Consider the following 13,178-nt stretch of genomic DNA (forward strand, 5'->3'; position numbering starts at 1 on the left):
TACAAGTTAATCTTGGTTTCATCTGTCCAAAGAATCTTATTCCAGAACATGGGAGGCTTTTTTAGATGTTTTCTGGCAAAGTCTAATCTGGCTTTCCTGTTCTTGAATGTTACCAGTGGTTTGTGCCTTGTTGTAAACCCTCTGTATTTACATTCATGAAGGTGTCTCTTGATTGTAGATTTTGACAATGATACCCCTACCTTCTCCAGAGTATTCTTGACTTCTGTTGATGTTGTGAAGGGGTTTTTCTTCACCAAGGAAAGGATTCTGCGATCATCCACTTTAGTTGTCTTCCGTGGTCTTCCAGGCCTTTTGATGTTATTGAGCTCACCAGTGCTTTCTTTCTTTTTAAGAATGTACCCAATGTTGATTTGGCCACACCTAAGGTTTTTGCTCTCTCTCTTATAGATTTATGTTGTTTTTTCAGCCTATTGATGGCCTCCATCACATGCATTGAGATCTCCTTGGACTTCATACTGGTAGCTCCAGTCGAACAGCTGCCAAATGCCAACTCAATATCTGATATCAACTCCAGACCTTTTATCCGCTTCATTTTTCTTGAAGTAATGAGGGAATGGACCACACCTGGTCAATTAACTTCTTGCCAGTCAATTGTCCAAATACCTTTGAGCCCCTGAAAATGGAGGTACTTTGTTGAAAATGGCTGTAATTAATAAATGGTAAATGCCATATTTTTGTGGAACCTCTTAAAATAAAGCTGAAAGTCTACACTTCAATCACATCTTGATTGTTTTATTTCAAATCCATTGTGGTGGTGTATAAAGGCAAAATCACAAAAACTCCGTCATTGTCCAAATACTTCCGGACCTGACTGTATATTTAAAAAAAACCTAAAATAATAGTTACACAATAATATTGCAGCATCAGTTTTAAAGCAACTTGTACAAAAACCACACAACACAACCTACAAACTGAAGCAATTTTTGGTTTGTCATCTTCTCCCAGCGTTTATACATCTTAGCTATGTGCACATAATTTTGTTACCTTGCAATCAATCTGAAAATGTGCCAAGGTATGTGAGTGCTTAATCATCAAGTGCCTGGACTAGAAATGTTGGTAGGCAGATTGTTATCACATGAGGATCGCTAAAACAGCATGGCTCCATCTGATATGCTACCTTTTCAACCATGTTCAAATCGCTGCTTAGGAGGCATGTAAACGTTCTCATCAACATTTCACACATTCATGGTCTTGTTTCCTCAGGCAGGATGTCAACACTCCCAACTCACCCCCAACCTGACCAAGCGTATAAAATCCAACCCTTATAAAACGCTACTCACAATTTCATATGTTACGAAGTTTTGTTTAACTTTGCAGTTATACTTCCTATTTCCTCATTATGGCGCTCCTGTCATTCTGTGTAGTTAATGTGTACTGTGTCATTACCGCCACTGTTCTGTGTATTTTTTTTTTTTATATGGGGTTCGCTTTACGATAGATTAGAGGTATAAAACAATACCACTCACTATCTGTATTTATATCTGTAACAACATATTCATATGTTTTATCTGTATCTGCAAGAAGGTGTGGCCTAAACTGAAAGGTGTTTTTTAAAAATAAATAAAAACCCTACCACTATGCCATGGAAACATTGTTTAAAAAAAAAAAAATTATATTATAATTATATTCATAATTAGTCTCATAATTATATTCATAATTTTCATCTGTGAGATAACAATGTATTTATATTCAGTTATATCCCTACAGATGCACTGTTTTCAGAAAGATATAAGAGCTCTGAATTATACTTTTCTCATTGAAAACATTGTTGAAAAGATGCCATACGCATGGCCTAAATTGTGTTTAAGGCTTTGTATGAGAAGAAAAAAAACTCTTAGTCAACATATATTTTCTAGGTGACAAAAATGTCAGCAGGAAGTATGTCTAACCCAATCTGTTGCAGTTCAGCAATTCAAGCCAACAGCTGTCCATGCCTGTACTCAATATGGGATCAGGGACAACTGAAATCTTGCTTGACTTGGCGTTGCAGAGGTTTATTCATTATAGAGGTTTATTCATTTCTGCAAATGTCTCTTATGACCGAGGACTCGGATCTTCTGCAAACACAGAGCCTCAGCTCACACGGCACCAACCTTCCAAGCTGAAAGGCACGGCAAGTAAATCAAAATTCCTTCAATCTGTTTATCGCTTATACAGTATAAGCAGTATAATATAGCTCACTTCTAGCAAGCAGCTGATTCTGTGTCCTCCTCGTGTCTATCAAGCTCGCAGCGCTACAGAGGTGCATCTCTTCGGCATTACAAACTCGTTCAGCTGGTCTGTGCACTTGCAAAAAAGTCACATTGTTAAGCTTTCCGTCAGCATGTGCTTCCATTGCGAGCCGGGATTTTAACACTACCGACCTGATTTAGCAAGTCAATGGTTAAAAATAATCTGGTGCATATATAAACAGAAACTTTTTTGGCCCATCAAACTTTTCAACGAACATCATATCATACAGATTCAAGTCACTCGAGCCCCATTGCTCTGCTGGAATTGTACTCTAAACCTTTTTTTTGTCTAAAATCACCCAAAACCTGCTTTGAAAACCATAATATTCCTACATTGACAAAAATACAATACTCATACTTGGACCCCAAATTGAAACCCAAATGCATTTTATCCTCCTCAGGAAATCCAGATTCTACGATTCTATGATTATACGAACTTCGGAACAAAAATATTACCGCAAATAGAAACAAACATACTCAGTCCCGGGCAAATACAGATAACGCTGTTAATTAAACACACACTTATCAAGGACAAAGAATGACTCAACGTGATGAACGTCCACTATCATAGTCAGAAAACACCCTTTGGTGGTCCAATGTAGAATGAACTCAATCCTCCCTGCTATCGTATAAAATCTTATTGATAAGAGATGGAAGGATTCCCTGTTTTAAAAAATTCTTAATATTTTCAATACAGTGTATATTGGGCAAAAGCTATTAAACAAAACACACACACTTTCTACTGTTATTGTACTATTACTTTAAAAACATTATTAAATAAGTTTAGCATCATGTGTTCCTCCATCCATGTTTGTGTCCGATAGTCCTAGTAAAGGAGGTGTATGGATTGAAGCCAGATTGGCCCAGTTCTGATGCATACTTTATTTTGTGTTCTCTAAGCATACGATTACGTAAAAAGTAGAACAAATCCAGAAATGCTACTCATTTAGCGGTTCCTGATTAAGATAACAACTCAGTGTAACTCTGAAGACCAAATGCAATCTTCGGATCTTCATGTCTAGCAAATAAAAGACTAAAAGAAAGAAAAATATGATGAAGATAAAGTGAAGCCAGTGTCTCCTCTCTATCAGGCTGCAAATAAAATATCTAAGGAAGCGGTTTGCTCAACGCTGTACAGTCTGTTTATATAATCTGTATCTGTAGGTTTCATGTGAGAATATATCATTTACCAGGGTGGACAATATTCGAGTAGTTTTACTTACTTATGTTACTATACTCAAGTATGATTTTAGTATGATTTAATACTTTACTTGAGTATTATTAAATTTGAATACTTGTACTCTTAATTATATTTCCAAGAAAAAAGAAACATTCACTTTTATTTATACAAACCTTGAAGGTCTCTTCTACTTTCATCCAGCCAATGACTGTACGCTATACAGTGAGGGGAAATAAGTATTCAGACCTTTTTGTTATTTAATATACATCCAGTGCATACATCCATTTCAAATTTACACACAAAATGCCTTTTGAATTTGTAATTAAATACATGAACAAACAAGTGTTCATAAGAATGAACAAAAGGTATGTTTAAAAAATGACACTGAAGGGAAAATAGTATTCCGAAAATATTCGGACACCACAAAAAAACAACTTTAGTACTTCGTTGCAAAGCCATTGTTGGCAATTACGGCTTTACAATGCACTGTGATTCAATTTTGGCCTATTCCTCTTAGCAAATTATCTTGAATTCCCCAAGCTTTATGAGAGTCCCTCTGATAGACTCACAATTTCACAATCTTCTATAAATAAACTCAGGAGATTGGCTAGGCCATGCAAGCACCTTTACCTTTTGGTTGTATGTTTGCGGTCACTATCTTGTTTAAAAGTCCTTCTTCTTCCCAGATTGAGTTTCTTGGCCAGCGAGATTAAATTCTCCTGGTACGTCACTCCATTCATTGTTCCATAAACATTAATATTGTTCCGATTTGTTTAAATGCTCACGTGCAAATTTGAGACACACATCTCTGTGCTTCTTTTTTAACCAAAGGAGGTTTGCATGATGTGTAAGAACAGAGATGTGTGCAGTGAGTTCATTGCTTAAGGTTCTCTGTGCGGAACTGTTGTTCCGGCTGCTTTCAGGTCGTCCTGCAACTCTTTTCAAGCGACTGCTGGTTTCTCTCTTACCTACTTTCCACCTACATATTACCGAACCACTCGTTACATGGATGTTTAAGGATGTATAACACTGTCCTTGAGAACTTCAGGAAGCCACTTCACCTTCACCATGATTGCTCCTTGTGACCATGTATACTCAATGTACATAATGTCCAAATACTATTTCCTTACCAATTTAATTTTTTAAGCATATCTTTGTTTCTGCTTATGAATACATACCTTTTTTGTTCCAATTAATAAGTACAAAGTCGAAAGACATTAGGTGTATAAATGTGAAGTGGATATACATTACATAGTGGATGTTGTTTAAACAACAAAAACAAAAGTGTCTGAATACTTTCTTCCCATCTCTGGAGCTAAAATAACTGGCTAGGCAACAAGTCAAATTCTAGCTATATTGTAATTGCAAACGTATAGACATTGAATATTGTTTTCAGGGAAACTGCATAGTTGCTTTAACAGAAAAATCATCTTCTAACAGTTTTAGCTAAGTGATAAAAGCTACTTTTCACATGAAAACATGACATTAACTTAATTTCCTTTTTACTTTTCAAGACTTGAGTACATTAAAACATTTTTACCTTCATTTGCATACTTTCTTGGCTGGATTTTAGTTTTAATTTAGTAAGATTTTTACACATTATCTACACGTTCACTTAAGTATAATTTCTCAGTACTTTTGTTCACCATTGATCATTTGCAACACCACGTTCACCAGCAAATAAGCAAACCAGGTCAAGAAAATAGCACAAAACAATCAATCCGTACATACATTTGCACAAAGTAAGCTCATTTTTAGATGCATTTCAGTTACATGGCTACACTGTGACAGAATGTCTGAGTCAAATCGATGTCCTTTCTTATTGTGGAGACTGGAGAGAAAATGAATGTCCTTTTTGTTTCTAGACGGCAAGGTAAACCATAATGTTAAACATTAATTTTTAATTTGTACTGTATGCAAATCTTATGAAAGAACATGCACACGGAATAAGAAAGAAATGCATACACACAATGTTTGTCTTAACCTATGCACTGATAATAGAATTGACAAAAAAATTAATTCAGCTGTATTCATCTTATGGATTATCTTTAACTAGATAATGAGTTAAAGTGCTTCAAAGCCACAAAAATGTGGATTTATATAGGTAAGCATTTCACATAAAGGTATGTTGTTTTTAAAAACATATTATACAAAACAGTTGCACAACTGTCAGAACACCACAGACACTTACAAATTTTGCAACAGGAAAAAGCGCAACTACATTATTTCAAGCCTTACAGTACTTCTTAGAAATGGATGAATCGCGAACAACTCAGTTCTTTCTTGAACGGCTCTTTTCAGTGAGTCAATTAGGTGAATCGATTCTGAAGCACTAACGAATCAATGTTTTGGTAAAGTTATGTAGGTATCTTTTTTCCCTTTTTTGTTTTAATTATCATCAGGTTTGGGTTTTTGCTTTCCTTAAATTATTGCCGTGTCTTACTTGTAGAGCGATGGTTCTCACAGACGCAGTTAAATAGTACGTAATGGAGTGTTAGCTAGACTAACTGTTATTACACAAATAGAAATTCATTCTTAGCCATATAAATAGACATATAAAGTGACAGTATGAATCTGTGGTAGCTTACGCAACCATGTACAGCTTCAAGGATGGCTACAGCAAATGGAAAAAATGTGCAGCTCTGTCCAAGGCAAATGAGTCTATTAAAAAAAATGTGTTTGACAGAAAATGTGCTGCTCCTGACACTAATAATAAGTGCTGCATGGCCTGAATTTGAATATTGAATAGCTAACACTTACGACACAATAAAACCGGCCTGTCACATGTTCAGTATGAACCAGGTCATCCAATGATATTTTCAGATCCTCCTGTTACGTACAGTAACGCAGCAAAACTGCTGCAGTAACAATTTCCTCAAGTAGATAAAAATTAAAATCATAAAAAGCACTCGTTCAGTCATTCATTCATTCATCCTCAGTAACCTTGTTATCCTGGTCAGGGTGGTAGTAAACTGGGAGTCTACCCCAGGAACACAGGGGGGGGGACTGGAAGGTGGTTTCTGGAAGGTGGCAGGTTTCTGGGGAGTTTTACGCAGACACGAGGCGAACACGCACAACTCTGCACAGACAGTACGCCGAGCTCAGGACTCTGGAGCTGTGAGGTGGCAACGCTACCTGCTGCGCCACGGTGCCACTCTAAGCTCAATAATATTGCAGTACATAATTTAATCAATTAAGGAAGGGAAAAATTCATTATAATATTAAAATATGAGCAACAATGTGTTCCTGTCATCTCAGAATTATAGTAATTCCAGCTTTAAAACTGTTTATTCCCTCAGAATCCAAAATGAGTCATTTCTATGGCAATACACTAACACCATAAAGTCTTTCACATATAGAAAGCAAGCGAATACTATACGCAAAAAAGACAGGGAATGTTTCGTAGACATATTATAGACCTAAATCCCAAACGCTCTAATCTACACTTAAATGTGGACGCCTTTGCCATCTATCCTGTCATATTTGTTTAGAACGAGATGTCAAGACAAAATTTATAGAAGATTCTATCATTTCCATTTAATTATAAGTATGATGAAGACCACACTAACTGTACAGCACTACTATGACCTAATACTCCCTTTTCTTGCAGTGCATTATGGGAAGTGCCCATTGCTCTCTGCATATACTGAAGTATATCATCTGGATGATTGTTGTTTGTTTGTTTGTTTGTTTTTGTGTGAATACACAATAGTCTTCATTTAAAATAGTATTCTAACAATTACTGAGGCTTACATAAAGTAAATTTTAAATGCTGAATTCAAATTTCATCCAGTATCTTTATGCTGGAGCTGTGGAATAAAATGGCATCCGTTAAAGTGTGTTGGTGAATCAAAGGAATCAAATGAATCAACTCTGCAGTTCGATTCACGTTAAAGCGGCGCTCTTTGGAGGAACCGAATCAGTAAAATGACACGTACTGAACATCACTAGGAAACATACACGCAATATTTAAACGACTCCTGGTATTTTTCAACTGCGCTCCCAAATGTCAGTTTAGCTTCGACAAATCCCCAAAAGTGCAGTATTTCCAACAAAAATGGATGCCATGTTTAGCATGCTCACTCATTACTAAGGCAAATTACAGAACAACTGCGTTAAACAACATCCATAACCCAGAACCCACTGCACCTTTTAAATGCACTGTTCATCTTAACACTTACTCACAATGCTGCAATTACCGGACTGAAATAAAAACCAGCTAAATTTGCTTGTTAATGAGATCATCATGTCAGAAGCAACTGAGCTACTCACCAGGAAAAAGTCAGGGAACTGTCGCTGCGTTATTTCTTTCCACCCGTATTCAACTAAACTTCGCCTCCTGCGCTGGGATTGGCTGTTTGCTCCGAGCTATGCACGTGGTTGCAGACTAGCAACCAATCCAGATGCAGGAGGCGGGGTTTGTTGCTGCTCCATGACAGCGTCTTGGTGACGTCAGCGAGCTCGCTAGTAGATATAGGGCATTTTTGTTAAAAGGTACTAATTGATGTCAGGTAAAATATTACTTTTGAATCGACTTTTAAATGGAGCTTGTCAAAGTTTTAAAAATGCTTTGACTGATCAGTGATATTATAAACTTATCATTGCATGAACTGGCAGTAGCCTTGTAGGTTACTAAATGTTCTTTTAATAAAAAAGATTTCATATATATACATATATATATATATATATATATATATATATATATATATATATATAAGAAAAAAAATCAAATTAAATGTTTCTACACAAAGAAAAAAATACTAAAGAGCCCTAAACAATTATAAACTACACAAACAAAATATTTGATGTGTCAACCCTGTGCTTTAAAAAAAAAAAAAAGCCCAAGCCATGACACTGCCTCCACCGTGACTGACTAATGAGCTCGTATGTTTAGGATCACGATCAGATCATTTCTTTCTCCACACTCACTGTCCTTTACTTTGGTTGAGGTTAATCTTGGCTCCAGAACTTTTATGGCTCTGCTTTGTATTTCTTAGCGAATTTCAATCTGGCCTTCTGATTCTTACTGCTGATGAGTGGTTTGTTTTTTGTGTATATATACACTCATCATCCACTTTAAAAGGAACACCTACACACCTGCTCATTTATGCAGTTATCCAATCAGCCATGCGGCAGCAGCACAATGCATAAAATCATATAGATACCGGTCGAGAGCTTCAGTTAATGTTCACATCAAACATCGGAATGGGGAAAAAGTGTGATCTCTGTGACTTTGACCGTGACATGGTTGTTGATGCCACATGGGCTGGTTTGAGTATGTCAGAAACTTCTCATCTGGTGTGAAAAACAAAAAACATCCTGTGAGTGGAGGGTCTGCAAGCTGAAACACCTTGTTGATGGGAGAGATCAGAGGAGAAGAATCAGACTGGTTTGAGCTGACAGGACATCTATAGTAACTTAAATAATCACTCTTTACAACCGTGGTGAGCAGAAACGCATCTCAGAATTGACAAAACATCTTGAGGTGGATGGGCTACAACAGCAGAAGACCACATCAGGTTCCACGCCTGTCAGCCAAGAACAAGAATCTGAGGCTATCATGGGCACAGACTGGACATATTTATTTATATATATATATGTGTGTGTGTGTGTGTGTATATTTACTACAGGGTTAAAACGAATCATGAACAAGGAAGGTTATCACTCCATTTTGCAACACCATGCCAGTTTCATCCTACAACAAGACAATGATCCAAAGCATTGCTCCAAACTCTGCAAGAACTTAGAGAAGAAGTTAGAGAAGAATTTAGAGAAGAAGCATTCAGCTGGAATTCTGTCTGTAATGGACTGGCCTGCGCAGTCACCAGATCTCAACTATTAAGGTGTTGTAGGAGCAGCTTCAGTGCATGGTATGAGAAATATAGTGCTCATCAAGCCAATACAGTTTGTAGGAGGTGTTTCAGGAAGCATGGAGTGAAATTGGTACAGATTACCTCAAACAACTGACAGCTAGTATGCCAAACATCTGTAAGGCTGTAATTGCTACAAATGGAGGATTCTTTGATGAAAGCAAAATCTGGAAAATGTAATTGTTATTTCAAGCAGAAATCACTATTTCTAACTATGTCAATGTCTTGATTATATTTTCTATTCATTTTGCAACATAGTTGATGAATGAAAGTATTGAGTTTTCATGGAAAATGTGACACTCACATTGAGTGAGTGATTCCAAACGTGAACAATAGTGCATATAATTTGGAAACAATATCATGTATTAAAAAACATACATATAGAAATTGTCAGCCTAAGCATCTCAGTTCAGTCAGATGCTATCATCCAGATTTTTAATAAGGTCTTAAAAAATTAGCCTTGTTTTAATTCTTCTGCTTCTGATCACTAAAAAACAGAAATTTCCAGAGGAACTCATACTTGCAGAAGGAGAAACTGTATGATCTTTACAGTGCATCATAAATATTTAACATATAATATCAATCATAAAGTTACAGCTGTAGTAGCTGAATGTCTTCCAGTTTCCATTCGCAACCGCATTCATTTTAATGGGAAAACTGCTAGACAAGCATTAACTGTATTATGGGTCATAAGATGGGAAGGAAAGATTATAATTGTGTATGTATGTGTTGTGAGAAATGGGTCTGTCTGTTAGTATTGTATCAAACAGAAAAATGAAATGAGCACTAATTTTTCTTGTTAAACAAAGCCTCGACTTATACTGTTTTGTACTAATTCTTCTCTAACAAGGTTTCAGCTTGATAGTATTCTTAGACCCTGAGTTATCTGTACTAACATAGGGATGTGTTTTTGATGGAGAATACAAAGATAAGGAGGTCTCTTAAAGGCTGCAAATGTAAAAGTCAAAATGTCATGATTATAGTTTGACAAAATATTCAGAGTAAAACAGTTATTTAAAAAAAAGTTATTTCAGTCTGAGAGATATCAGGGCTCATTTTTTAAATCTATGTATACACAAGACATGAATTGAATATGCACAGATTTCTCCATTGCATTTGGTTACTCATATTTATAAATACATGAGCTTCATCGATATAATCTGCATCACAGTATTATTTCAGAATATTGGAGTTTCCAGAAATTTTTTAATTTGGTAGATGCTTTTACCCAGAGTGATGCAGAATCCATTCCAAGCTAAGCATTTGAGTGTTAAATGCTTTGTTCAAGGGCCAAACAGTGTCCCTCGGGCTCTGGGGCAGTTTTTAGGACATAGACTGCATGAAAGCTTATAGAGGATGTTTCATATAAAGATGAATTTTAATCCCCAGTACTTTTTTTCTTTTCTAACAGTCCCATCATCTGGCCATACAAGTGCACTGCAACCATGATCATTGCACAGTTTAACCCTTCATAAGCCTATAATTTAAAGTATAAAGAATAGTTTCTAGTATAAAATTGTCTTGTGGAGTCTTAATTTTCTTAATTCTATCTATCTATCTATCTATCTATCTATATATATATATATATATATATATATGTGTGTGTGTGTGTGTGTATGTGTGTGTGTGTGTGTAATAAATTATTGACATTTATATACAACAAATGTCATATAGTGAATTTTATGGGGGAATTTTCAAATATGAAAATCAGTAGTTTGGATTTGTTAGTAGTGTTTGTGATGCAAAATAGCTAGAGTTAGTCACTAATATTTGTGATTAGACGTTTGTGGTTGTTAATAGCACTAGGGCCGTTCTCTAGCATTTGGCGTAAAGGGTAGTATTAGTGATTTATTACTGATAAATCCAGATTAACCAAAAAAAAAAAGTTAATGAAGCTAACTGAAATTAAACTGAGTAAATGAGCAGAAGAAAACAAAAAATATTATGTCATGCAATGCATATAATATATAAGAAATACATTTCTTTCAGTATATAATCTTCAAGCTTAAACAATTATTAATTTAACTGAAACACATCTTATCAGACCAGCATAACGATATGATCACTCAAGCTGTATTATCCCGTAGCTAAATCTAACCCAATTTAGCACTTATACTGAATTGTAATAAAATTCATCATAAAAGTAAGTAATTTTTCTTTTAAATTTCCTACTTCCATATGATCTGATTGAATTCTACATTTGAACCATTCCAGCTATTATTTTTCTTTATTTATCATATCACACGTCTGTTCATACCTGATATTTCTACAGCAAGGGTTCTCAAGCTTTTAGCAGTCAGGGACATCTGTAACTGTAGGGGAGAAAAAATTCCAAGGATCCCCCTGAGTATAGATTAATTTACTACTCAAATATCAGGCTCATTATTTAAATGTATTCCTTCATAGAACACATTTTTATTAAACTGTTTTTGGATTCAAGTTGACATTATTTATTTTATTTGTTAGCGAGTTATCAATTCAACAGTAAAATACCTATAAGAACCTAATAATAGGCTAAATACAATAACTGAATGATAATGTTGGGTTGTGAAAACTTGTCTAAAATAAAATTGTGGACCCACTGGCTATGCTTCTCTGACCCCTTCACTATAGAGAACCATGGCTCCATAGGATTTTTTTACGATTAGATCCTAGCAACAGAAAGACAAGGAGAACAATATAATTTCTTACTATCTATGTTTCTGCTTAATACAATGTAAACGCCACTTACCGGAATCAGGATAAGCCAAGAGAATCAGTCCATGACAGACTTCCACTTCAAAAACAAACAAGAACCCATACAGACCTTATCTCCTCTATGAAATCCCATGAAAAATCCATTAGAAAACTATTGATTACATTAACCAAAGCCTGGTCGAACATTACCCAACATAATCCTTGTAAATATATATATAGATAGATAGATAGATATAGATAGATAGATAGATTAAATATGGCTGACTGATTCAGGCTACTTGGATCTGCAAAATCTTGATGCTGAGTTCTGCAAAGTGGCTTCCCCAGTCAGTGCAAGCTCTCTCCCTTCAAATCCCAGGACATCACTAATGCACACAGCTCACATGGCCAGGCCACGGAGACTGAGGAGGAGCAAGCAAATACTCACCACCGAGATTTAAGGTATTCCCTCGAGTTGGCATCATCTGAAAAGCAGACGGGCAAACACTCTGAGGAAAACAAAGTAGATTTCGTAGGTTTTGCAAAATACTAGGGGGTGGAAATTTCTGCTGAATAACATGTTAATCATGATTTCATAGTCCAGATGAAATGCATGTAAGTGTCTTGGAAAGTTGCTGTGTTAATGTGGTAATGGTTCTTGCCAAACTGAATTCTGACTCCAATGTGCAGGACCTGGAGTATATTTTTGGTGTTACAGTCTGCACACTGTAAGGAGAAAGCCGTGATCTGCAAAACCACCTTAACAAAGATGAAGAGACAACTACAGCTCCAAATGTATTGATTTACTGTGCTGGGAGGGAGATGCACAAACATCACATCAGTAAGATGATTCCTCTCTCTCTCTCTCTCTCTCTCTCTCTCTCACACACACACACACACACACACACTTTGTCTTACTATCCTTGTGAAGACTTTCCATGGACAATTATTAATGCAGATCATTAATAATTGTATGCTGTGCCTACACCTCAAGCCAACCCTAACCTCAGTGACCTAAAGGAAATAAATAAAGGCTGCAAAAAAGTGTTCCTTGTGGAGATCAGTCAAATATCTACACAAGATCAATCCTGTCAGATATTCCTGTCCTTGATCCCCATCAAGATATAAACACACACACACACACACACACACACGCACACCACCTCCCCATTCTGAAGGATTCAGTATCATCTTATCTAA

General features: G+C 36.0%; 1 protein-coding gene across 5 annotated transcripts in view; it reads right to left on the reverse strand.

Annotated features, from left to right (window-relative positions):
• raf1b (Raf-1 proto-oncogene, serine/threonine kinase b) overlaps positions 1–12,336 on the reverse strand; it is a 33,275-nt gene extending 20,939 nt beyond the window's left edge. Inside the window, exon 1 of one of the 5 annotated variants that reach the window (XM_026932536.3) lies at positions 12,034–12,336. The gene's annotated coding sequence lies outside the window, so the exon portion shown is untranslated. The other 4 variants (XM_026932535.3, XM_034314173.2, XM_034314174.2 and 1 more) reach the window with 4 other exon arrangements.
• Positions 12,337–13,178: the final 842 nt, after the last annotated feature.

Source organism: Pangasianodon hypophthalmus, chromosome 20, assembly GCF_027358585.1.
Source record: "Pangasianodon hypophthalmus isolate fPanHyp1 chromosome 20, fPanHyp1.pri, whole genome shotgun sequence".
Taxonomy (NCBI): domain Eukaryota; kingdom Metazoa; phylum Chordata; class Actinopteri; order Siluriformes; family Pangasiidae; genus Pangasianodon; species Pangasianodon hypophthalmus.